Raw genomic sequence first — 24,986 nt, 5'->3', positions numbered from 1 at the left:
TATTTCTTGCAAAAATATGGAAAAACAATGGGGTGAGCATAAAAATGCTAAGTAAGTAAATCCCTTAACTCTTCTCCTTCTTAGGTTCTTTCCTTACTTAATTCCTTCTCTTTTCTTTCTCTGTTTCTAACTCTCAGTGTTCTTTTATTTCTTTCTACTTCCCTCTATTCTTTCTTTCTTATTCTTTCTATTCTTCCTAACCATGATGAAATTCATGGCGATATGCATGAATAAAATGCATATGCAATAATGCATAAAATGCTTTTTCTTTCTCATTTCTATTTTCTTGTTCTATTTCTTTTCTTTTCTTTTTCTTTCTATTCTTTTCTTTTCTTATTCTTTCTTTTCTTATTCTTTGCCGATTAGACTCGGTTGATGTATGGATTTGGAACCTTGGCCGTGTGAGTGAGTACAGTCCTCATCTACATGCACTCTTGTGGACCGTACAACTTCATTTTTCTTCTTAGGCCAGTCAATTAAGGTGGCGTGCATGTAGGAATTCTTCTTGGTACAACCCTCATCCACATACACTCTTACGGGTTGTACAATTCTTCTTCTTCTTATGCCACTCAATTAAGGTGGCGTGTATGTGGGAATTTCTTCTTAACACTCACGGTTCCCCATCACACCAACCTATTCTTTTCTCTTCTTTACCATTCTTCCTTTCTCTTTATTCTTAAGAGTGTTTTATTCTTTCTTTCTTTATTCTTTATTCTTCATTCTTCATTCTTTCTTAAGTTTCTACACATACACAATTATATGCATATGGATGGCTCATGCTTAAAATTTCTTACTTACATGCACTTATGAAAGGCACATATGCAATGTTGCATAAAATTAAAGTTTCTACCCAACTCATACTTCACTTAGGCATTTCATCAAACAATAATTGTGCATAAACAAACCCTAATTTAATTATCATTCTATTAGCTTCTTAAACCACCCAAATTGAGAGAAAAACTCTCTTATATCATCACCATACCTACACGGCACAAACACTCCCAAAAGATTTCTCCAATTCTTCCAATTTCAACCCATTATCAAACCATCACATACACTTCTCATATTCAAATATATCCAACAACAAGCATAAATAATCATCCATCTCATCTCAATTTCTCAATAATCATAACATATACATATTTAAAGGAAATCTCTACTCACTTGATTTTCCTAAACTTCAACTTGAGTTGGATTTTGAGTGGAATTTACTTACCTTATGCTTGAGTAGTCTCTCCTGAGCTCTCTACTCTTGTTGGATTCAAATCTTCTCTTAACCCTAAGGATAAACTTCATAAGAACTTAACTTTTACACAAATAAATCATAGATAAAGAGCATGAATTCTTAACTTTTGATGCCTAGAATCAAAACCCTATGAAAATCTACTCAAAAGCCCTCAAATTCCTTGGAGAAGTGAATGAAAATTTGAGAGAAAATTGAGGAGGAAAGTGGCGGTGAAATGAAGGAAATAAGGGTTACAAACCCTTATCATCTTATTTTATAAACATGTTTTCCCATTTTGCCCTTACACTTTTTTAGAAATTCCATCCTTGTCCCTTAATCAATTACCATAATGCCCTTATTCTCTATGAAATTCTATCTCTTTTCACTCCCCACAATTTAACTAATTTTAAGTGAAAAGACTATTTTACCCTTAATACAAGTTTAAGGCATTTTCTTCATATTCTCTTAAAATAATCCTAACAAAAATTAACTAAGGGCTATAAAACATAATTTAAATCATATATGTAACACCCACTTGAGGTATGTAGTTAATGTATGTAGTATTGCCTAAATGTTCATTGATTTGCCATTAATTGAGTTTACATGTTAATATTGTTTGGTTGGCCCTTAGTTGAATTAGTGTTTTGGTTTAGTTGAGTGGTTGCCCTGAAAATTGTACAGACTTGGTGAAATCTTGGTGTTACAGACTTCGCCGGGGCAAAGAATAATCTTCGCCGCGACGATGTAGATTCTGTAATTTTTCGCTGGGGCGAAGAGCCGGCTGAAATGTTTGGTGAAGTTTCTAGAGAATTTTCCATAGGGGCAAAGTGACCATTCTACCCCTAATTAGTAGCTAAAATGGGAAGTGAAATGTAAAAAAATCATATGGAGAACGTATTAGAGTTGGGGGTGTGATTGGAATGAATTAAAGGACAAAGATGGAATTTCTAAGAAAGTGTAAGGGCAAAATGGGAAAGAATGTTTGTAAAATGAGATATTAAGGGTTTAGTCTTAGAACAACCCCTCATTTCTCTACTTCCACCGCCATTCCCATTCTTCATTTTCTCTCAACTTCCCACTCAATTATCTAAGGACTTTTAGAGGGCTTTTGAGTGGTTTTTGGTAAAGAGATAAGCCAAAGCATCCTAAGGTAAGATTTCTTGCTATATATGTGAGATTTATTTATAGAAGTGTTGAAGTCTTATAGTATTATTGTTTAAGGTTTTAGAGAAAGGAGTATCTACCAAGGGAAAAGAGATTCTAGTGGAGTCACTCAATCACAAGGTAAGTAAATCCAACCCAATTTAAGGTTTAAGAAATCACTTGAGTAGAGATTTCTTTATGTATGTATATGTTATGCTTGTTAAGAAATTGAGATGAGATGTGTACTTATTTATGGTTGTTGGATATGTTTAAATTATGAGAAGTGTTTTTTTGGATGTGTGATGAGAGATTGAAGTTGGGTCAAAGTTGGAGGTGTTTTGAGAAAACTTTTTGGGAGTGTTTTTCCTTGACAGGAATTATGATCATACAAGGGAGTTTCATCCCATTTTGGATGGTTAAAGAGAGAAGTAGAGTTATAATTAAAGTAGAGTTTTTGTATGCACACTTATTGTTTGATGAAATGCCTAAGAGAAGCATGAGTATGAGTAGGGAACCTTAACTTATTGCAACATTGCATAATTGCATTTCATAAGTGCATTTAATGAGCATGAGCCATCCACATGCATATATTTTGCATTTGTATAATAGCTTGAGAAAGAGTATAGAATTCTAAGAATAAAGCACTTTAAGAGTAAAAAGAAAGAAAAAATAAAAGAAAAAGAAGTGCTAAAGAAGAGAATAGGATGTGCGATGGAGAACCCGTGAGTGATTGGTAGAGTATTCCTGCATGTACACCGCATCGAGAGACCGACCTGAGCATGAGAGAAAGAATTGGTATAGCCCATGAGAGTACATGCGGATGAGGGCTATACTCGAGAGTACCCGAGAGAGAGAATACACTCACATGGCCAAGGGTTCCGAATCCATGCATAACCAAGTCCGATCGGCAAAGAGTAAGAGAGCATGAGAGAGAGAGAGAGAGAAGTAGTAGAAAAGAATTGTGAGAAACAGAGAAACCGAGATAGAGAATAGAAAGAATTAAGAAAAGAGTTACGAGGATAGAGGAGTAGAGGATTTACTTACTGAGCATTGTTTGTGCTCACCCCGTTGTTTTCTATGTTTTTGCAAGAAATAGGTGAGGATGCGGTCGGATGGACGTCGGTAAGCGAGGAGCAATAGTTACACTGTTTACTATTTTTGATGGTTTTGTACATGAGATTTTGTACTATGTAAAGAATGTATATATTTTAATGAAAGAAAAATTTGGGCCCAACTACTTTTGTTATTATACATGTATTTTTATTTTTTATTATGTGTATTTTTATGAGTATCTTAGTAGAAAGCAGTTATTACATTTTTGGTATCAGAGCAAGATTTTGGGATTTGACAATGTGCTTCCTTTATTCAGTCATGCATTTAAAATAAAGTATGTATATGAATTGTCCAGATGATTCATTTAATTGGTAAATGAATTATCAAAAGGGGTTCATTACAGAAGCAATATAATTTGGGCATTTATATAGCATAGTAGGCATACTGGGTGCTTGCAAAAGATATCATGAGTTGATATAAGTACGGAAGACGATGATAGTCATGTCACTGGGGCATTAGTATGGATTAGGGGTTGGTGAACTATTTTTCGAATGTGACCATTTGGTTATATCAATGTACGATGTAGTCCTTCGACCTGAGACATTGTGGTCAGATCTGATATGGATGCGTATAGTTTGTATGGTGTATAAGTATGAGACCAGTCATGTTTCATATGATAAAGCTTATTTGGTCATGCGTTGTTCATATGCGGAAACTAACAATGGTCAAAAAGAGATCCATTGACTCGAAAATATAGGATCAGGAGTACCGCTGACTGTTAGAGTAGGTGCCTTAGAGCCAATCAATTATAGTGGAATTGACTCTTTGTAATAAAGTTCATTGATCAATAAAAGGCATTTTATTCTATATCGCGTAAATCATCATTGTATGTATTGATATATGTCCTTAGAATGGTAGAACCGTGACGAGGGTATTAAGTGTTTCAAATCTTGATAGTGAGAACCCTATGAGCACATATGGTGGCCATTCTAGAAACGTTCGTAGCCCTTAGTATTATTCTGAAGTAAGGGCACAGATAATACAGTAAGGCTATCATAGTGTTGAATGACTCTGTCAAAAGGCAGTGACTGATCTCACTTGTCAAGTGAGGATGCTTTGTGATCATCACCCGATTAGTTATTAGAAAGGGGTTGATGCTTCGTGATCATCACCCGATATTTATTAAAGATGGGTTGATGCTTTGTGATCATCACCCGACAATGATTAGGATCGGGTTAATGCTTGGTGATCGTTACCCGAAAGTCATGAGGAACGGGTAGGTGCTATGTGGTCTCCACCCAATAGTTATGAAAATCGGGTAGGTGCTTCGTGATCCCCACTCGGTAGCCACTCAGAACATGTTAGTGCTGTGTGAATTCCACCCGATAGTCATGAAGAGTGAGATGGTGCTGTGTGAACACCATCCAGCCGTACCTCCGGTAAGATAGGCCATGACGTTTAGTAGAAACAGAAATAGAAACAGAAATAGTGTAAGGAAAGAATTCAGAGTAATACATACGGGGACAGACAGATAGAGGGTTTTACTTACTGAGCATTATTTTATGCTCACCCCGTTATTTTCCTTTGTGGATGCAGGATCTAAGTGATGATGCAGTCGGAGGGGCGTCGGCAAGCGAGGAGCAATAGCTACACTGTTTCCCTTGTTTTGTCTTTTAAAATGGCTTTTTGTAAATGATACTCTTTGTGTATAAAAGACGTATGACTTATAATGAAAAGAAAGTTTTTGGGCCCAATTTTCTATTGTTATTATGCATGCATTATGTTAGTTTATAGTAGTTGTTACATTTTTGGTATCAGAGCAAAGATCTTGGGATTGAACAGTGTACTATGTTCATAGCCACGACCTCCTATAACCGACTGTGTGAGTTAATTATTTCCTTATAGTAATTGTTTCTCGAGTTCATTGGTATGAGTGTTTTGTAGATGAGGCGTAGTTATCGGAATCGTGGTAAGGGTGTGGTGAATGAAGGGGAACCTTCTAACCCACCAGAGTCTATGCCCCCTCCTTTGGATGAAGCTAGAATTCGGGGAATTATACAACAAGTTATGGCAGAAACCCAAGGGAGAGTTGAAACCCCCGTACAGGTACCACTAGTTGTGCATGTCGAAAGAGGACAACCGGTACCTCCCCCAGTATAGAGCAGAGTTGAACCGATTTACGGTCTTTCTAGTCAAAATCACCCCTAAGAGTTGTAAGGGTACACAGATCCAGTAATAGAGAAGAGTGGCTTGGTCCGTAGAACGAGCCAGGGTTTATTTCCCATGTCAACGGAAGAAGATCCGGTATGCGAGTTTCTTGTTGTTGGGATGATGCCCGAATTTGGTGGGATTAATGGAAGAAACTCATGATGTGACAGTAGTGACTTGGAAGAGTTCAGGCAAGAGTTGAGGCGAGTTATAGAACAGAGGACCAAGTTCATCGGAAGCGTCAAGAATTTATCAGTTTACGGCAGGGACTAGTGCCGTGAAAAAGTATTCGGTGAAATCAATTCTCTTGCAACGTTCGCACTGGAATAGTTAGTACTTAGGCCTGGAGAAGGGAGAAGTTTATGCATGGGTTGAAGCCGGAGATAGCGGGATATAATGACAACAGTTTCCACCTCCTCTGAAATTTAGTGAGCTGTTGAGGCGAGAATGAAGGCGGGAGATTTTTGAGAATAAAATCTTCCCCATAGATCGCGACAGGAGGACCAAGGAGCCACCCTCTGCCCCTAAGAGAGAGAACCATAGGCGTGAAAAGGTAAAGACATGAAGAATCAGAAGAAGAAGTTTCAGTATAGACAGAATAGAAAAGAATGGAAGGAATAAGCGACCCCCAACGGAGGTTTTCCTCTTGCCTAAATGTGGGAGGAACATCCAGAGAATGTCTGAGGGACTAGAGAGTGTGTTATAGGTGCCGATAGCCAGGGCACACTGATGAGAGATTGTAAGCCTCCTCTTCCACCAACACTCAGAGGTTCAGGAGGTACTGCGAATGCCAAGTGTTTCCTGTGGCATAGGGGGAAGTAGAGGCCAGTACCATCAGCCGTTACTGGTACGGTATTATTTTATGTCGTTTCCCTATATGCTTTATTGATTTAGGTTGCCAGCTCAATTCGTTTATATCTTATGGGATGATTGCAGAGATTAGGTTTGAAACCTATAGAGCGACTAACACATTAAGATAGAGTTACCTGATGGGTTAGCATTCTGACTCAAGAGATTGTGTTAGAAGAGTCCTTGGTGATCTAGGGTAGAGAGTGTACAGTTGACTTAATAGTTTTTGATATGCACCGACTTTGATGTGATATTGGGCATGGATTTCTAGGGAGATATGGAGTAGAGATTTGACTGTCAGAAAAGAAGGCGAATTAATCTACGTAGTGGAGATAAGTTTGTTTTGGAGAGGGCACTCAGTGAGTATGTGATTAGTATTGTGAAAGCTAGGAAGATGTTGAGAAAGGGGGATCGGGAATATTGGCCCAGTAGTCAGGTTGGTGATGTTCCACACTAGAATTCAGAGGGTGCCATAGTTCGAGACTTTCTAGATGTGTTTTGGAAGTACGGGTTTGCCTCCGCAGGGAGTAGAGAATTAGTATCAAACTGCACCATGGACAGCACCAATATTAAAGCCCCTTATCGAAGGCCCCAGCTGAGCTTCAAGAATTAAGAGCAACTCAGAGCTTTTAGATAAGCTTTATCCTACCAAGTCATTCTCCTTGGGGAGCTCCAATCCTTTTGTTGAAAAAAAGATGGATCACTAAGATGTGTATTGATTATAGGGAGTTGAATAAAGTTACAGTGAAGAATAAGTACTGCTACCCGCGGATCAGATGACCTTTTTGATCAGTTGAAAGGAGCGGCATGTGTCTCCAAAATTGATTTGAGGTCCGGGATCATCAGGTAAGAGTGGTTGAGCAAGATGTGGCTAAGAGTGCCTTTCGTAAAGATATGGGCATATATTTGTAGTGATGCCTTTTGGCTTGACTAATGCCCCAGCAGTTTTTATGACTTGATGAACAGGGTATTCCAGAGTATTTGGATCAGTTTATGTGTCTTCATTGACGACATTCTGTTTACTCAAAGTCAAGAGAAGAACCATGATAACACTTGAGATTATAATGCAACGGCTGAGAGAAAAGAAGTTTGTGCTAAATTTTCTAAGTGGATTTTTGGCTTATCACGTGATATTCCTGGGTCAATTGTGTCGAAGGAAGGATTTCGGTAGATCCGAGTAAAGTGCAGGCAATCCTTGAAGGCAGAAGACAGAACAGTGAAAGAAATCAGGAGTTCTTAGGTTTAGCAGGTTACTATCGGCGATTTGTAGCGGGATTCGCCCCACTGGCTAAACCATTGACAGCTCTTACCAAACAGAAAACTCCTTTTGTTTGGTCAGCGATGTAAAGAAAGCTTCCAAGAGTTGAAAAGAGGTTCACAAAGCTCCGGTACAGTGTTACCACAGGAGGGTGTAGATTATGACATTTTACAGACGCCTCTCTGCAGGGACTTAGCGCCGTGCTGAGCGTTAGGTAGGGTTATAGCTTGCTTCTCGTCAATTAAGGAGTACGAGACTAAACCTACGCATGATCTAGAGTTGGCAGCGTGGTCTTTTGCCTTAAAGATTTGGAGATTACCTTTATGGTGTGAAGAGTAATATCTACACCCGATCATAAGAGTTTTAAAGTACTTCTTCACTCAAAAGGAATTGAATATGAGGCAGAGAAGGTGGTTGAACTGGTTAAGGATTATGATTGTGAGATCAAGTATCAACCGAGAAAGCCAATGTAGTAGCCGAGCTTGAGTAGAAAAGCCTATTATTCCGGCTTACCAAGAGAAAGAGTTAATAGAAGAATGTCGGACACGATTGAAGTGTTTCCGAGAAGAATTGCTAGTCTAGAGGTACAGTTTTCTTTACTGAGGAAATCAAGAAAAGCAAGTGGCCGATGATGGTGTCAGAAAAACAGTTCAACAAGTGCTTGAGGGCAGACATCCGAGTTCTTTGTGAGAGATGGTGTCCTTATTTTAAGCATCGGTTGTGCATTCCTCTGAATGAGGAGTTGAAACAGAAAATTCTTGTGGAGGCTCATGACACACCGTACACCGCTCATCCGGGAACAACCAGATGTATCAAGATGTAAAGAAAGGCTATGGTGGTCAGGTATGAAGAAAGACATTGCAGGTTGTGGCTAATTGTCTAACTTGCCAGCAAGTGAAAGCGGAACACCAACGGCCGTCAGGGTTGCTTCAACCATTGAGTATTCAGCGTGAAATGGGAGAGCATTTCAATGGATTTATCGGGTCCCCCAGAGTACAGAAAGGTGTAATGCTATATGGGTGAGTGTGGATAGATTAACCAAATAGCCCATTTCCTTTTATAAAGGAGAGCACCAATACAGATCAGTTGGCTGATTTACCTCAAGGAAATAGTCAGATTGCATGGTGTGCCCAAGACTACAGTGTCAATAGAGATTCCAGATTTGTTTCAGCCTTCTGGACGAGTTTCAGAGGAGCTTGGGTACCCGTTTAGCTTTCAGTACTACCTATCATCCTCAGACAGATGGCCAAACCGAGAGAACGAACCAGGTGCTCGAGGATATGTTGAGAGCCTGTTGCATGGATTATTAAGTACCTGGCATGAGATGTGTACCCTTAGTGGAATTTGCCTACAAACTAGTATCAGTCTACAATTAGAATGGCGCTTACGAGGCTTTGTATGGTAGTTGCGTAGGTCTCCGCTTCATTGGGATGAAGTAGGCGAAAAAAGATGAGTGAGTACCGCTTTGGAGAGAGACTCAGAAACTGGTAGAAGATGAAGTTAATCAGAAATAGAATGAAACAAGCCCAAGATCGACAGAAGAGTTATGCCGACTTGAAGAGGGAAGAGGTGGAATTCCAAGTGGGTGACAAAGTGTTTTTGAAAGTTTCCCTCCAAGCGAGTAATGCGCTTCGAAAGCAAGGGAAGTTAGCACCGAGATATGTAGGTCCATTTGAGGTTTTGAACGAGGGGAAGGTGGCCTACAGATTGGCACTACCACTAGCATGGATAGGGTGCATGATGTTGTAATACCCAAGATGTCAAAGGTATGTTCCTAACTCAAATAGTCCTTTAATGTTAATTTTATGTTAAAAGCATAAAATAACTAAGGGCAAAATAGTAATTCATTTGGAACGTATGAATCAATTATCCATAAGAGGCTTAGGGGAAATGGTATTTTGCCTATGGATAAGCATTGAAAAAGTCAAGGATGAGTAGGCTTCATTGCATTTAATGGCATATAAGTATAATTATGTCTAGTGTGAAATGACCAAAGCCCTTATATGAAGAATTAAGGACTTATGAGTTATACAATAAAATAATGGGCCAATTGCATAACTTTGGAAAATAAATGAATATTTTCCATAAATGAGATGAAATTCGTTAAGCCAAGAGGAGAGAGCCTTTCTTCAACTTTCTTCCATTTTCCTCAAATCTTCCAGAAACAAGCTTTCTTTCTCTAAGTTTTAAAGAGTTTTGCTTATTTTTCAAGGAGAACAAGATAGGAGCCTTGGATCTTCAATTGAAGGGTTTAAGGTAAGGATTAAAAACTTTAGTTTTGATGTGATTTGAGATTTGAAGTAGTGTTGAGGTATAATGTTAATATGTAGGATTAAGGTGTAAAAGAAGTCAAAGGCAAAGGATTTGTTGGAGGAAGTCTTAAAAAGGTAAGGAAGAAACCTCCCATGACTTTAGGGTTATGCTAGGGTTTTAGTTTTTTATGAAACCTTAAATAAAGTTTTAGGCATAGAATTAGTTGATGGCAAGTATAGTTGAACTCATTTATTCTACTTATTGCCTTGAATTCATTATACATGAAGTTTTCTATTTATGTTTATAGTTGGATGTTTGATTGAAGAAAATGAAGTGTGGATACTGATTGTGGCAAAATTGTAGTATTGGAGGCCACATGGGTTGAATGTGGTGCTATTAGAAGTGTTGATGTGTGTGTTTGCATTAGTTACACATGTTATAGCAATAATGGATGATTATGGGAATGAGATTTTACACTTCCTTTAAGATGTTAAAGACTATTAAGGGGAGGTTTATTTGATCCATAAGTTAACCTATTGGTTAATGTCAATAGGAATTGATGTGGCATAGTAATATGAAAATTCGGATTTGTGGCTTAGGGGTTTTGTTAACCCTGCTTCAGTATTTCGACCATAACTTGAGTTAAAAATCAAATGAGATGATTCTTGAAGCATTAGAAAGCTAGACACATACCTATAACTTTTATGTTTATGCAAGAGCCAATTATTTGAAAGATGGAAAATGGCCTGAAGCGTAAACTGGTTTAAAGTTTAAGATTTAACATGATCAATTCTTATGATTATGAATTGATTATAATGTATTATTGTATTATGCATGTACAATTTTTACCATTAGTTAGATGATCTTTGAAAGATTACATGGTCATGATGTCACATGATGATTATGTTATGAAATGCATGAAGATGCAATGAATACATGTTTAAGATGATGTATGTGAGCAAGAGTAATGTAAATGGTTGATAATGATAGATGAATTAAAAGTATTAAGCTCACCAAAATAGTATTTACATGCATAAGATGTTAGAAATGCAATAACATATAGAGAGCATAAGACATGATGGAAACGCGTAAGCATATCCTCGTATATCGGTTGAGGAAGATGAATATATGCTTTAGATGCTAAATAACGCGTACACGCCTCCCATGATATGAGCTCTAGATGAATTTGAGGCTAGATGATATGAAGTGCTTAAGATGCTAAGAAAGGTCGATCGGCTAGACGTTAAATGTTCATATGTTTAGTTGCATTACATGAGTTATGATGTTATTTACATTATGGATGATTTACTCATGTTAGATGATTTTAGATGTTTGTCATGACATGTGATGGTGTGTACTATGTTTACATACTTATTTGTATGGTACACATTGAGTTATATAGCCATGGGATAAATGATGAAAGCAATGAATTGGTAAATAAAAGGGGAAGTATCCCTAGATGTAAAAGATAAGTGATGTGTTAAAATATTGTTAAATAAAGATCAATAGTACATTCAGAATGAAACGGTCATTCCTTATGAGCGATTAGCGCTCACCCTTCATTGTTGATGCTTTGCAGGTAGACTAGAAGCGAGGTGCTAGAGACAGAGGACTCACGTGAGGAGAGATGATTTATTGTCATCTCGATGTTTTATCTTGATGTAAATAATGTAAATGATAAATATTTGTGAAATACCTTTGGAACTTCCACCCTATAAATATGTTTTGATTGTTATATTTTCTTAAAGTTTGTAAATTATAGTTTGGATCCTGCGGACATTTTATCATGTTTTGGATATTATTATTATTATCCTTATACACAGATTTTTCTAAATACAACTCGTCTCCAGACATGTATCCTCGGATTCTCATTGAGGGATATTCAGAGGAACCTGACTGGAGGGGGTTTAAATGTCTTCCATGTCTCGATGCTACGAAAATATGTAGTGATCCCCTCCACATCCTGAGTGTAGAGGACGTTGGTACAGAGAATCTGTGTATGAAGAACGTCCAGCTCAGATTTTAGATAGAAGGGTTTAAAGAGCTTCGAATAAGAGTGTTCCGTTAGTGAAGATCCTTTGGAGGAATCACAAAGTGGAAAAGGCCACTTGGGAAGTAGAACGGGACATGCAGAATCACTTCCAGAGTTATTTGTATGAATTCCGGGACGAACATTCATTTAGGGGGGAAGATTGTAACGCCCCACTTGAGTACGTAGTTATCGTTTCTTCTTTTGCTCTTATTTGAGTTGGTTTCTTGGTAATATTGTTGGTTGACCTTTGATTGAGTGTGTGTTGAATACTTGCCCTGAAATTGGTTGAAAATAGAAGAAGTTCAGTGTTCCAAGCTTTGCCGGGGCGAAGAAGAATCTCGCCACGGCGAAGAGGTGTTGAAGCACGGGAGTTGCTGGACAGTTTTGCCGCGGCGACGTGCCACCAAATGTTTGTTAAGTAGATATTTTCTTCCCTAAGGGCATTTTGACCATTCTACCCCTAATTAGCAGGAAAAGTGGGGAGTAAAATGTAAGGAATTTTCATGGAGAATATGTTGCTATGGGGTGTGTTGTAATGAATTAGATATGATAGAATTCCCAAGAAGAGTAAGGGCAAAATGGAATGCTTGTGTATAAATTTCATTAAAGGAAATTAAGTCATTGCAAACCCTTCATTTTTTCTTATCGCACTCTCCTCTCTTGCTTCCTCTCAAATTCTCCTTCTTTTGTTCAAGGAGTTTTTAAAGGGCTTGGAGTGATTGGGGTAGAAAATCAACCTAAGGCATCCTAAGGTAAGGATTCTTGCTTTGGTTGTGAAACTTTGTGAGTTTTTGTATATATTGATTATTGAGGGTTTTTGTTCTTTTGGTTAAGAGTAGAGAAAAAGTCAAGCAAACCAAGTGAAAGGAAGAGTTAGTGAAATCTCTCCATACAAGGTAAGTAAACCCCAACCAAGTTGGATTGAGAATTTTCTTGATTAGGTTTGATAGCACTTATGTATGTATGTGATATGCATGTTATATGCCATGTTATCGGGCTTGAATAGAGATTTCTAGTGCTTTGTGATTATTTATACATTACAATATAAGAAGTGACCTGTGGGTTGGAAGGTAGTTTGAGATTGAATTAAAGGATATTGAGAAATCCTTTTTGGAAGTGTCTTTCTTTGGCAGGAATTATGGCTATATGAGGGGGTTTCTCCCCCATTTTGGATGGTTAGAGAAAGATTTGAATTATTGTTTAGTAGAGTTTTATGATGCACTTGAGTTGTTGTGAAATGCCTAATAGAGGTTTGAGTATGAGTAGTGAACCTTAATTCTTGAACATTGCAGGTTGGCATTTCATAAGTTCATTAATGGAGAGAACCATCCATAGGCATTAATTGTGCATTGAGAAGTGACCTAAGAAATAGTAGGAAACTTTGTGTATGCACTGCTCTATGAGTAGAGATTTTGTGGATGCATCTACTCTAAGGGTAGAGAGAATGAGAGTGCTAGAGTAGAGTGAATGAGAGAGTAGTATAGTAGTAATGGGTTGATGCTTTGTGATCTCACCCGACCGTTATGAGAACGGCTTGCTTTGTGATCATCACCGACTAGCCATTAGAAATGGGTTGATGCTTGTGATTGATAAGCGTATTTTTATACTTGATTTTGCATTGAATTTTGTAGGATTTGGGATACTTTTCATACAATTTGGGCCATAATTGGACCTAATTCTATTAATTGTCTTTGTAGGCCTAATGATGATTTTTAGCATAAATGACAGTTTTGAGCGTAAATTGTGTAACTTGAGCTTGAAAACTCGGAATAACCTGAATTTAGAAGCTTGAAAGCTAAGAAGAAGAACTACAACGTTCATGTTTGGGTTTTTCCTATTCTGACTGGACAAAGGTGAAAACTTGGCTTGAAGTCGTGAAAAGGACGCTGGGGAACTGAAGAAAAACGTCTTTGGACGTGCTTCAGTATTTCTGCCATAACTTGAGCTGTAGACCCGGATTGGTGGATTCTTGAACGACCAGAAAGATACTTGAAAGGGCTACAATAATATGTTTTACACTTTCCAGATTCTAACTATTTCATGCTAAATGGGCCTGTAACTCTTCGCCGCGGCGAGGAAAAAGCTTCGCCGCGGCGAAAATGCGGTCAGATGCAAAAATAAAACGACGCGTTTTGGCTGCTGGGCTTCGTCCTTAAGTGAGAGAGGTATAAATTAGAGCGAAAAGGAAGAGAAAAGGGGCTTGGTTCGTGATTTGGGAGGCAGTCCATGGAAGGAGAAGATTATTGAAGATTTGGGCTTCAAATTAGAGAAGATTTCCATCTTTTGCTTGCTTTTCAATGAGAATCTTGATTCAGTTTGTTTTGTTGTTTTATTTCGTTTTGAGTATGAACTGAGTTGTTTTAGTCGGGTTGATGTAATCTTGATACAATGATTCAAATTTATATGGATTGAATTACTTTGAGTTTTAATTTCATGATTGAGTGTTTATCTCTTTGCTTAATGTCTTTTGGATGCTTGATCACCATTCAAATGTGTGTTGTTCACAATGAGACTGAGAAGTGGTTGTGATTGTGCCTCTTGGGATAAATACCATAGATTAGCAAACGCTAGAGATAGGTTTAGCGATCTATGAAACTAGATAGAATTCCACAAAGCTTAAATCCTTTGAACTATTAATCTTCATTTTGTTGGGTGCGGAAGCTTAATAGGGATAGTAGGAAATGTAGCATGAGAATGTATGTTTTACAACTTAGGGATTCGATTTCAATCAAGGAATTAGAACTTGGGTAATAGATTCTATGATTGGTTAGCGTATCTAGGTGAAATCAACACCCTAGCATTTTTTTGCTGTTTAATTAATTAGTTGTTGTGTGTTTGCATTTGTTTAGTTGAATCGTCCACAATCAAATATTGTTGCTTCAATTAGGACTTTAACTAGAAAAATCGGTACTTAGTAACACTATCCGTCGGGAACGATACTCACTCATCACTTTATTACTTAGTGCGACTAGTATACTTGCTACATATTGCATGTAGTAGTAAACACGCATCAAGTTTGGCGCGTTGCCGGGGATAGTGATTATTAAATTGATAGTATATAGTGTAGTGCTAAATTGAAGCTTTTATTTCATTTTTGTAGTTAATTGTAATGTTGTATAGTCTTAAATGAGAATTGACATTACCTTTCGTGCAAGGCAACGATGAATACTATATGAGCTTGGGAGAGGTACACGGAGTTGTTAAGGAATTGTCCACATAATGGTCTACCGTTGGAGACAAGTCCAAAATTTTACAATGGGTTGCACAAATATTCAAATGATGGTAGACGTGGCAGCAGCGGAGCCTTAAATAACAAGACCGCAGAAATGCTATGAATTGCTTGAGTTGATGGCCAACAATAACTACCAAAGAACTAATGAGGAGAGCAATGCCGAAGAGAACAATGGGTCTACATGAAGTTGAGCATTCGACACATTATCTGCACAAATTGCACCATGTCAAAGCAATTGGGAGGTATGAATGGAATTCTTTTCACTCACATTTAAACTTGTGAATTTTGTGCAGGAAACCATGGAGTGTGGAATGCCAAGATGGGAACCAGTTATTTTCTCAACAACGAGCAAGTGAATTACATTGTTAGTTCACAAAGGCTGCAAAATGACCCCTTCGCCAATACCTACAATCTTGGGGGGGAGAATAACCCAAATTGTCCTGGAGCGATCAAAGCAGTCAATAAATCAAAGGAACAATGCCAAACCATCAACCGGTGGTGAATCATCAACCATGTGAGCAAAGAATGTCAAAATTGGAAGATATATTCGAAGACTTCATGCAAGAAACCACAGTTTATGATGAGAACACACAAACTTCATAAATCAAGGAGTGTCCATTCAAAATTTGGAGGTTCAAATGGGGCAATGGTGAACAACTGACAGAGGAGATCTCAAGGTTCTGCCAAGCAAAGGTCACAAATCCTGAAGAACAATTAAAGTCATACCATTGAGGAGAGGTATAGTTGGGGCAACCTCACAATGAAGAAAAGTTTGAACAACATGAAGACAAGCACAATGAAGAGGAAAATCTCAAAGCGGAAAGGTGGTCAAAATACTTAGGGGAATTTCAACCAAGCAACTCACTACAAGGAACAATTTGAGGAATTTGGTGTAAATGCGCACAAGTCAACATTGGTGTTGGAAGAGACTCCAAACATTGGACTCAACCAATCACATCTCATCTCAAGTACGCATATACGAATTTGAAGTCTCGAAAAGATGCTTATGAGAATGTCCGAATCCAAAGGAAAGATCAAGAGGTGGCAATGGGAAGTGAAGCACCCCACAGGATGGATTGACGAAGACCATGGGAAAGTCGAGCTTTCGACTATAAACAACGCTTCTTGGGAGGCAACCAAGTCTTTTCAATGTTTTTTCATTTCATTGCTGTTTTAATTTGTTTTAGTTCTTATGATTTTGAATTAGTTTAATTTGTGTGTTTTTGGGTGTTTCAGGTGAAGTTTGAAGCTAAGAAAACGAAAGAAAAACTTCAGACTTCGCCGGAGGAAGATTGTTCTTGCCGGGGCGAGTGCCTGAAGAATGTTGTAGCTCCTGTAATTTTTCGCCCGCGCGAAGAATTTGTTGTCGCCGCGGCGACGAGGGGGTTTGAATTTAGGGTTTTATCATGAAGAACTTCGCGCGGCGAAGTCTGTTCCTTTTAATAGTCGCGTGATCTTTCATTTTTGCGAAAATTTTCCTGAAGCACTTTTTTTTAATTTTTGTTTTATTTCTTTATGTTTGTAGTAGGAATTGATGTTGATTTCTGGTTTTTGGCTCTTTATTTGTTTTTGTTTAGATTTTAGGTTTAGTTTAATAAGGTTGAGATTAGGATGTAATTCTTTCATATTAATCGGTGGGGTATCTAACAAATTTGGCACCATTGACTTTCATTTGTTTGACAGATGATGATGATGAGGAAGCCAAGGAATGGATGCCAGTGTGTGCACAAAAATTGGCCTTTACGGATTAGTCAGGGGAGTATCTCATAACATTTACTTGTTGTTTCTATTCCTGGATGTGTATGATGTGACATTGGGGACAATTCTGTTTTAAGTTGGGGGTAGGAAATAGACATAAGCTTGGTTAAGGGTATAACGGCTGGAAACCAGAACCCGCCTAAAAACTGCCTAGCAGTACTTGGCAACCTCTGGTATAACAACGCCACGTACACCTTAAACGGAAAAAAAAAAAAAAAAAAAAAACTAGTTATTTTATTTAGTTGATTGTTTTTGCCGATGATGAATTGCATAAGTCTAGATGAAACTTGAATTGTTGGGATATTATTCTTGGAAAATGTTAAGCATTGCTTCAAGTTTAGGTTTATTGACTAAATTTTGATTGAGGTTTGTTGAGTGGTTCAGCACCATTTCATTTATTTCGGCTGCTTAGAAACATTTTTGTGGTGGTGAAGTTTGATAATGTTGGTGGACTCTAGAACTAGTAGAGAAGTGCTTGAGGCGAAATTCTAGGATTAGACATTGTTGAGGAATGATTTAGGCATTTTTTTGGAACGTTTGAGCCTTTCCAGCCGACCCATAAATGAATCTTCCCTGTCACCCATTTGAGCCTTATGAGATTTTCATTGCCTTATTTTCTTGCAAACAAAAATTGTCCAATCCCTATACCCTAAACATTTATCATACCTTAGGAGAATTATGGACTAATGTATGACACAAAAGAGCTGGAGGTGTGTGAATAAGTGGTGGACCAAATCTTAAGTTTGGGGGTTGCAAAAAAAAAAAAAAAAAAAAAAAAAAAGGGCACGAAGAAGGGGCAATAGACCTCAATGGTGTTGCAAATAATTGTTATTGTAAATATTTATATTGAAAAAAAAAAAAAAGAAAAAAAAAAGAGAAGAGAAAAAAAAAAAAAATTGCTTTAGTTCAATTCAAAATCAACAATAAGAAATGCATAAGTTTGAAGGTTGTAAAATGGTTGCACTTGATTGAGGTTGAGAAGAAAGTGGAGATTGATGTAGCTCTTAGTGTTTGCATGAGGAAAACCGAGTTCTCTTACTTTGTTTACCTATCCCTTTCCTGGAGCCCACTACCCTGTCCTAAGTTACAAGTTTGCAAAGACCTTTTGATCCTAGCGATGTCTAGTCACATTAGTGGAGAGTAGTTCGATACTTAGGCTTATGGAGTCTGCAACCATTTGATAAACTTTACATTTTGCATAAATATCCGGGAAGTCGGAATGTGGACTGAGAATGGGGATACATACTCGGGGGATCAATAGAGAAAGATAGTCGATGCAACTTATAACTTCTTGGGGTGTTGAACATTTTCTACTAATAATTTTTCAACAACCTAGAGACTTGTATAAATTCTAGGCAATTCTTGTGTGAGTTTGAGCCTAATTTTTGTTTGTTCATTTTAGTTTTGTTGTTGTGGTTTTTGGTTTTTGTTGCTTTCTTCCTTTGAGTTTTTATTCCTTTTTGCTCGAGACGAGCAAACTTAAGTTTGGGGGTAGTTGATAAGCGTATTTATACTATGATTTTGCATTGAATTTTGATAGGATTGGGATACTTTTCATACAATTTGGGCCATAATTGCTACCTAATTCTATTAATTTGTCTTTGTAGGCCTAATGTGATTTTTTTGCATAAATGACAGTTTTGAGCGTAAATTGTGTAACTTGAGCTTGAAAACTCGGAAATACCTGAATTTGAAGCTTTGGAAGCTAAGAAGAAGAACTACAACGTTCATGTTTTGGGTTTTTCCTAATTCTGACTGGACAAAGGTGAAAACTTGGCTTGAAGTCGTGAAAAGGCGCTGGGAACTGAAGAAAAACGTCTTTGGACGTGCTTCAGTATTTCTGCCATAACTTGAGCTGAGACCTCGGATTGTGCTGATTCTTGAACGACAGAAGATACTTGAAAGGGCTACAATTAATATGTTTACACTTTTCCAGATTCTAACTATTTCATGCTCAAATTGGGCCTGTAACTCTTCGCCGCGGCGAGGAAAAAGCTTCGCCGCGGCGAAAACTGCGTCAGATGCAAAAAAATAAAACGACGCGTTTTGGCTTGCTAGGGCTTGTCCTAAGTGAGAGAGGTATAATTAGAGAGGAAAAGGAAGAGAAAAGGGGCTTGGTTCGTGATTTGGAGGCAGCTCATGGAAGGAGAAGATTATGAAGATTTGGGCTTCAAATTAGAGAAGATTTCTCCATCTTTTGCTGCTTTTCAATGATGAATCTGATTCAGTTTGTTTTGTGTTTTATTTCGTTTTTGAGTATGAACTGAGTGTTAGCTAGGGTTTGATGTAATCTTGATACAATGATTCAAATTTATGGATGAATTACTTTGAGTTTAATTTCATGATTGAGTGTTTATCTCTTGCTTAAGTCTTTTGGATGCTTGATCACCATTCAAATGTGTGTTCACAATGAGACTGAGAAGTGATTGTGATGTGCCTCTTGGGAAATACCATAGATAGCAAACGCTAGAGATAGGTTAGCGATCTATGAATCTAGATAGAATTCCACAAGCTTAAAACTTTGAACTATTAATCTTCATTTGTGGGTGCGGAAGCTTAATAGGGATAAGTAGGGAAATGTAGCATGAGAATGTATGTTTTACAACTTAGGGAATTCGATTTTCAATCAAGGAATTAGAACTTGGGTAATAGATTCTATGATTTGAGTTAGCGTATCTAGGTGAAATCAACACCCTAGCATTTTTTTGCTTGTTTAATTATAAGTTGTTGTGTTTTGATTTGTTTTTAGTTTGTTAATCGTCCATCAATCCAATATATTGTTGCTTCAATAGGACTTTAACTAGAAAAATCGGTCTTAGTAACACTATCCTCGTGGGAACGATACTCACTATCACTTTATTACTTAGTGCGACTAGTATACTTGCTACATATTGCATGTTGAGTAAACACGCATCGTGATCATCACCCGACATGGTAGTAGAAGTGGAGGATGCTTTGTGATCATCACCCGATAGTTATTAGAAAGGGGTTGATGCTTCGTGATCACACCCGATATTTATTAAAGATGGGTTGCTTTGTGATCATCACCCGACAATGATAGGATGGGTTATGCTTGGTGATCGTTACCGAAAGTCATGAGGAACGGGTAGGTGCTATGTGGTCTCCACCCAATAGTTATGAAAATCGGGTAGGTGTCGTGATCCCACTAGTAGCCCATCAGAACGGGTTGGTGCTGTGTGAATTCCACCGATGTCATGAAAGTGAGTGGTGCTGTGTGAACATCCGGCCGTACCTCCGGTAAGATAGGCCATGACGTTTAGTAGAAACAGAAATAGAAACAGAAATAGTGTAAGGAAAGAATTCAGAGTAATACATACGGGGACAGACAGATAGTGGGTTTACTTACTGAGCATTATTTTATGCTCACCCCGTATTTTCCTTTGTGGATGCAGGATCTAGGTGATGTGCAGTCGGAGGGGGCGGCAAGCGAGGAGAATAGCTACACTGTTTCCCCTATTTTGTCTTTTAAATGGCTTTTTGTAAATGATACTTTTGTGTATAAAAGACGTATGATTATATGAAAAGAAAGTTTTTGGGCCCAATTTTCTATTGTTATTATGCATGCATGTGTTAGTTTATGGTAGTTGTTACAAATGCCTAAGAGAAGCATGGTAGAAGTAGAGAACCTTACTTTATGCAACTAGCATATTTGCATTTCATGAGTGCATATAGGAAAGATTCTAGGCATGCCATCCATAGCATATGTTTATAGGTGTATCATCAAGGAAATAAAGAATAGGAGTAATGAGAAAGAATACTCTAGAACAAAGATAGAGAAAAGAACTACTTCTCTTAGAATAAAGAGAAAGAAAGAATTAGCACTAGAGAATAAAATGAATAAAAAAAAAAGTGCTAAAGAAGAGAAAAGAGAATAGGTTGTGCGATGGGGAACTCGTGAGTGTAGAATTAACCGCATGTAAACCGCCATCAGAGAGCGGTCTCCGCCATGAGAGAGCGGAATGAGAAAAAGAATTCGTATAGCCCGTAAGAATACATGCCGATGAGGGCTATACACGAGAGAGAGTGCACTCACATGGCCAATGATTCCAAATCCATGCATCAACCAAGATCGATCGGCTAAGAATAAGAGAAAGAATAAGAATGAGAACGAATGAGAAAACATGAGAAAAGAATAAGAAAAGAATAGAAAGAAAAGAAAAGAGAGAAAATGCATTGCTTTGCATTAGTGCATATGCATCTCATCCATGCATGTTATCATGATATCCCTCATGGGTGATGAGAATAGAAAGGAAGAAAAAACAGAAAGAAAGAAAAGAACAGTGAGAACTAGAAACAGAGAAAGAACAAGAGAGATTTAATAAGCGAAAGGACAAGAGTAAAAAAATTTTTTTTGAAGAGTGATACACGGGGATAGTGGAGTAGAGGATTTACTTACTAAGCATCTTTGTGCTCACCCCATTATTTTCTATGTTTTTTCAAGACATAGGTGAGGACGTGGTTGAATGGACGTCGACAAGCGGGGAGACTTGGCTACACTGTCCACTGTTTTCAGAGTCTTTTTGTACAAATGATATTGTACTATGTAAAGAATGTATATATTAGTAAAGAAAATTTTTGGGCCCAACTAGTTTGATAATTATTCGTGTATTTTTATCAATATATTGTATGAATATGATAGTAGAAAGAAGTCTTTACATATATATAAATTGCTTCCTTTATTCAGTCATGCATTTAAAATAAAGTATGTATATGAATTGTCCAGATGATTCATTTAATTGGTAAATGAATTATCAAAAAGGGTTCCTTACAAAAGCAATATAATTTGGGCATTTATATAGCATAGTAGGCATACTGGGTGCTTGCGAAAGATATCATGAGTTGATATAAGTACGGAAGATGATGATAGTCATGTCACTGGGGCATTAGTATGGATTAAGGGTTGGTGAACTGTTTTTCGAATGTGACCATTTGGTTATATTAGTGCACGATGTAGTCCTTCGACCTGAGACATTGTGGTTGGATCTGATATGGATACATATAGTTCATACGGTGTATAAGTACGAGACCAGTCATGTTTCGTATGATAAAGCTTATTTGGTCATGCGTTGTTCATATGCGAAAACGAACAATGGTAAAAAAGAGGTCTATTGACTCGAAAATATAGGATCAGGAGTACCGCTGACTGTTAGAGTAGGTGCCCTAGAGCCAATCAATTATAATAGAATTAACTCTTTGTAATAAAGTTCATTGATCAATAAAAGGCATTTTATTCTATATCGCGTAAATCATCATTGTATGTATTGATATATGTCCTTAGAATGGTAAAACCGTGACGAGGGTATTAAGTGTTTCAAATCTTGATAGTGAGAACCCTATGAGCACATATGGTGGCCATTCTAGAAACATCCGTAGCCCTAGTATTATTCTGAAGTAAAGGCACAGATAATACAGTAAGGCTATCATAGTGTTGAATGACTCTGTCAAAAGGCAGTGACTGATCTCACTTGTCAAGGTTGTTTGGTAACAACCTGGTGCAACACATGGGTGCTTGTTTTAGGCAAGTTCACTAGACTAACCCACCAGAGGATTCCATATGGATGGTAACCCTAGTACCTATGGAACAAATCCTCTAACGAATGGTGGTGCATGTGATCCTTATACTTGAGATCACTGGAGCACCTTGTGCACCAATTGGTGCAGTTTTGACACTAGCCCAACGCAGTTCTATTCAGAGCTATCAATACGGTAGTGATTGGCTGCATCAAGGAGTGTATAAAGACTATGGTGGATCGACAGAGGATTCAGCACTCCCGGATATATGGGGAAGTTATCTCACGACGCAATTCAGTAAATGGAAATGACTCTAAAACTGTGGCCACGGTGGGATTGAGTTGTTGCTTTATCCAATTTATAATTCCGATCATTGGACCAGTAACTAAATACATACATATCGAGAGTAATTGAGGTTGACACTATTTCTATGCCTCGGTCTCGTTGAGATAATGGATGATGAAAGGATTGGATTGTACGGTAACCATATCGTTGACAAGTAGCTGCTTCATTGAATCTGAATCTATCGGGTGGCCATGATGCCTTGCTAAGGGCCAATCTTGGTCTGTGTGTAGTGAGACGATTAATTGGTGTTAATCGCGATACTACACACTATCGGTATGATGAGGAGCCTACGGGTCATACACATAGGAAATAATTTAAGAACCATTTTATAAGAAGGGCGTTTTTGTCTTTTTAGGCAAAAGGGTATTTTGGTAATTTCACATGCAGTTAAATTTGCTGAGGTCGTAGCCTTTATTTAATTTGTTAATAAAATTAAATAAGTAAAATTATATTTAAATATGTGTTCGCATATATTAAAATGAATTATTGTTATTGTTAAATGTTAATATATGAAATATATATATTAATTTAATTTAATTGAAATAACAATAATAATTATTAAAATATCTAAATGGGGCTGTTTGGACATAGGAGTTGTTTGGGTTGGTGCCTAAGCCCATTCCATGATGGAATAGGGCATAGTGTGTACTATATAAGCGCAACACTTTGTAATAACTCCTTTATGCTAGGATACTCATAGAAATACATAAACTAAAGTACATTTATATCAACAAAAGTAGATAGGCCTAAAATATTCTTTTAGTACATATAAACATTTTACAAAAAGAGTTATCAAAAACAGTGGACAGTGTAGCTATTGCTCCTCGCTTGCCGACGCCAATCCGACCGCGTCCTCACCTAGATCCTGTAAACACCAAGAAAAACAACAGGGTAAGCACAAAAATAATGCTCAGTAAGTAAATCTTCTACTCGTCTGTCCCCGTAACTCTTTTTCTTAATTCTTTCCTTACACACTTCTCGTCTCATTTATTTTCTCTTTCTGTTTCTCTTTCACATAGCTCTCTTTTATTAATTTTCTATTGTAAGTCATGGCCTCATCTTACCGGAGGCACGGCCGGGTGGAGTTCACAAAGCACTAATCCGCTCTTCGTGACTCTACTCATTCTCTGTTTATTCTTTCTCACTTGAATGTTACGGCCTCATCTTATTGGAGGCACAGTCGGGTGGAGTTCACAAAGCACCAACCCGCTCTTCGTGACTGTTGGGTGGAGTTCACAAAGCACCAACCCGCTCTTTATGTTTTTCTCATTCTCTCTACTCTTAGATTAGTTCATTCACAAAGTTCTCTACTTTTTCTCAAGCTACTTCTCAATGCACAATTAATGCACAATTAATGTATAAGGATGGTTCATGCTTAGAATTTCTTACTTAAGGCACTTATGAAATGCACAAATGTAATGCTGCATCAAGATAGTCATTCTACACAAGTCACACTCAAGAAGGCATAACTTGGGTTATACACATCGGATTGCTACGGTTTTGTCTCGTTTTAAAGCTTAGAGACAGGGCTACAACTTTTATGTTTTGGTCTCAACCCAGTTCAATTTGTAAGATGCCCAAAATTCACTCAGAAGGTCACGGCTGTGACGGGGCAACCATGGTAACATGTTCTCACTTAGGCATTTCATCAAACATTACTTGTGCATAAACAAACCCTAATTTAATTATCATTCAATTTGTTTCTCAACCATCCAAAAATGAGAGAAAATCTCTCTTGTAGCATCATCATACCTACATGGCAAACACACTCCCAAAATTTCCTCCAATTCTTCTAATTCAACCCATCATCAAACCATCACATACACTTCTCATATTCAAATATAACTAACAACCAAGCATAATTCATCATCAATCTGATCTCAATTTCTCAATAGCCAACATATGCATACTTAAAGAAATTTCTACTCACTTGAATTCTTAACTTAACTTGAGTTGGATTTTGAGTGGAATTTACTTACCTTATGCTTGAGTCTTCTCTACAAGCTCTCCACTCTTGTTGGATTCAAACCTTCTTCTAACACAAGCATAAACTTCATAAGAACTTTTTTTTACACAATAAAATCATAGATAAAGAGCA

The sequence above is a fragment of the Pistacia vera genome, unplaced genomic scaffold, assembly GCF_008641045.1.
Source record: "Pistacia vera cultivar Batoury unplaced genomic scaffold, PisVer_v2 Contig137, whole genome shotgun sequence".
Classification (NCBI taxonomy): domain Eukaryota; kingdom Viridiplantae; phylum Streptophyta; class Magnoliopsida; order Sapindales; family Anacardiaceae; genus Pistacia; species Pistacia vera.
The sequence above is the reverse complement of the archived record's forward strand: the minus strand, read 5'-3'. Positions refer to the sequence as shown.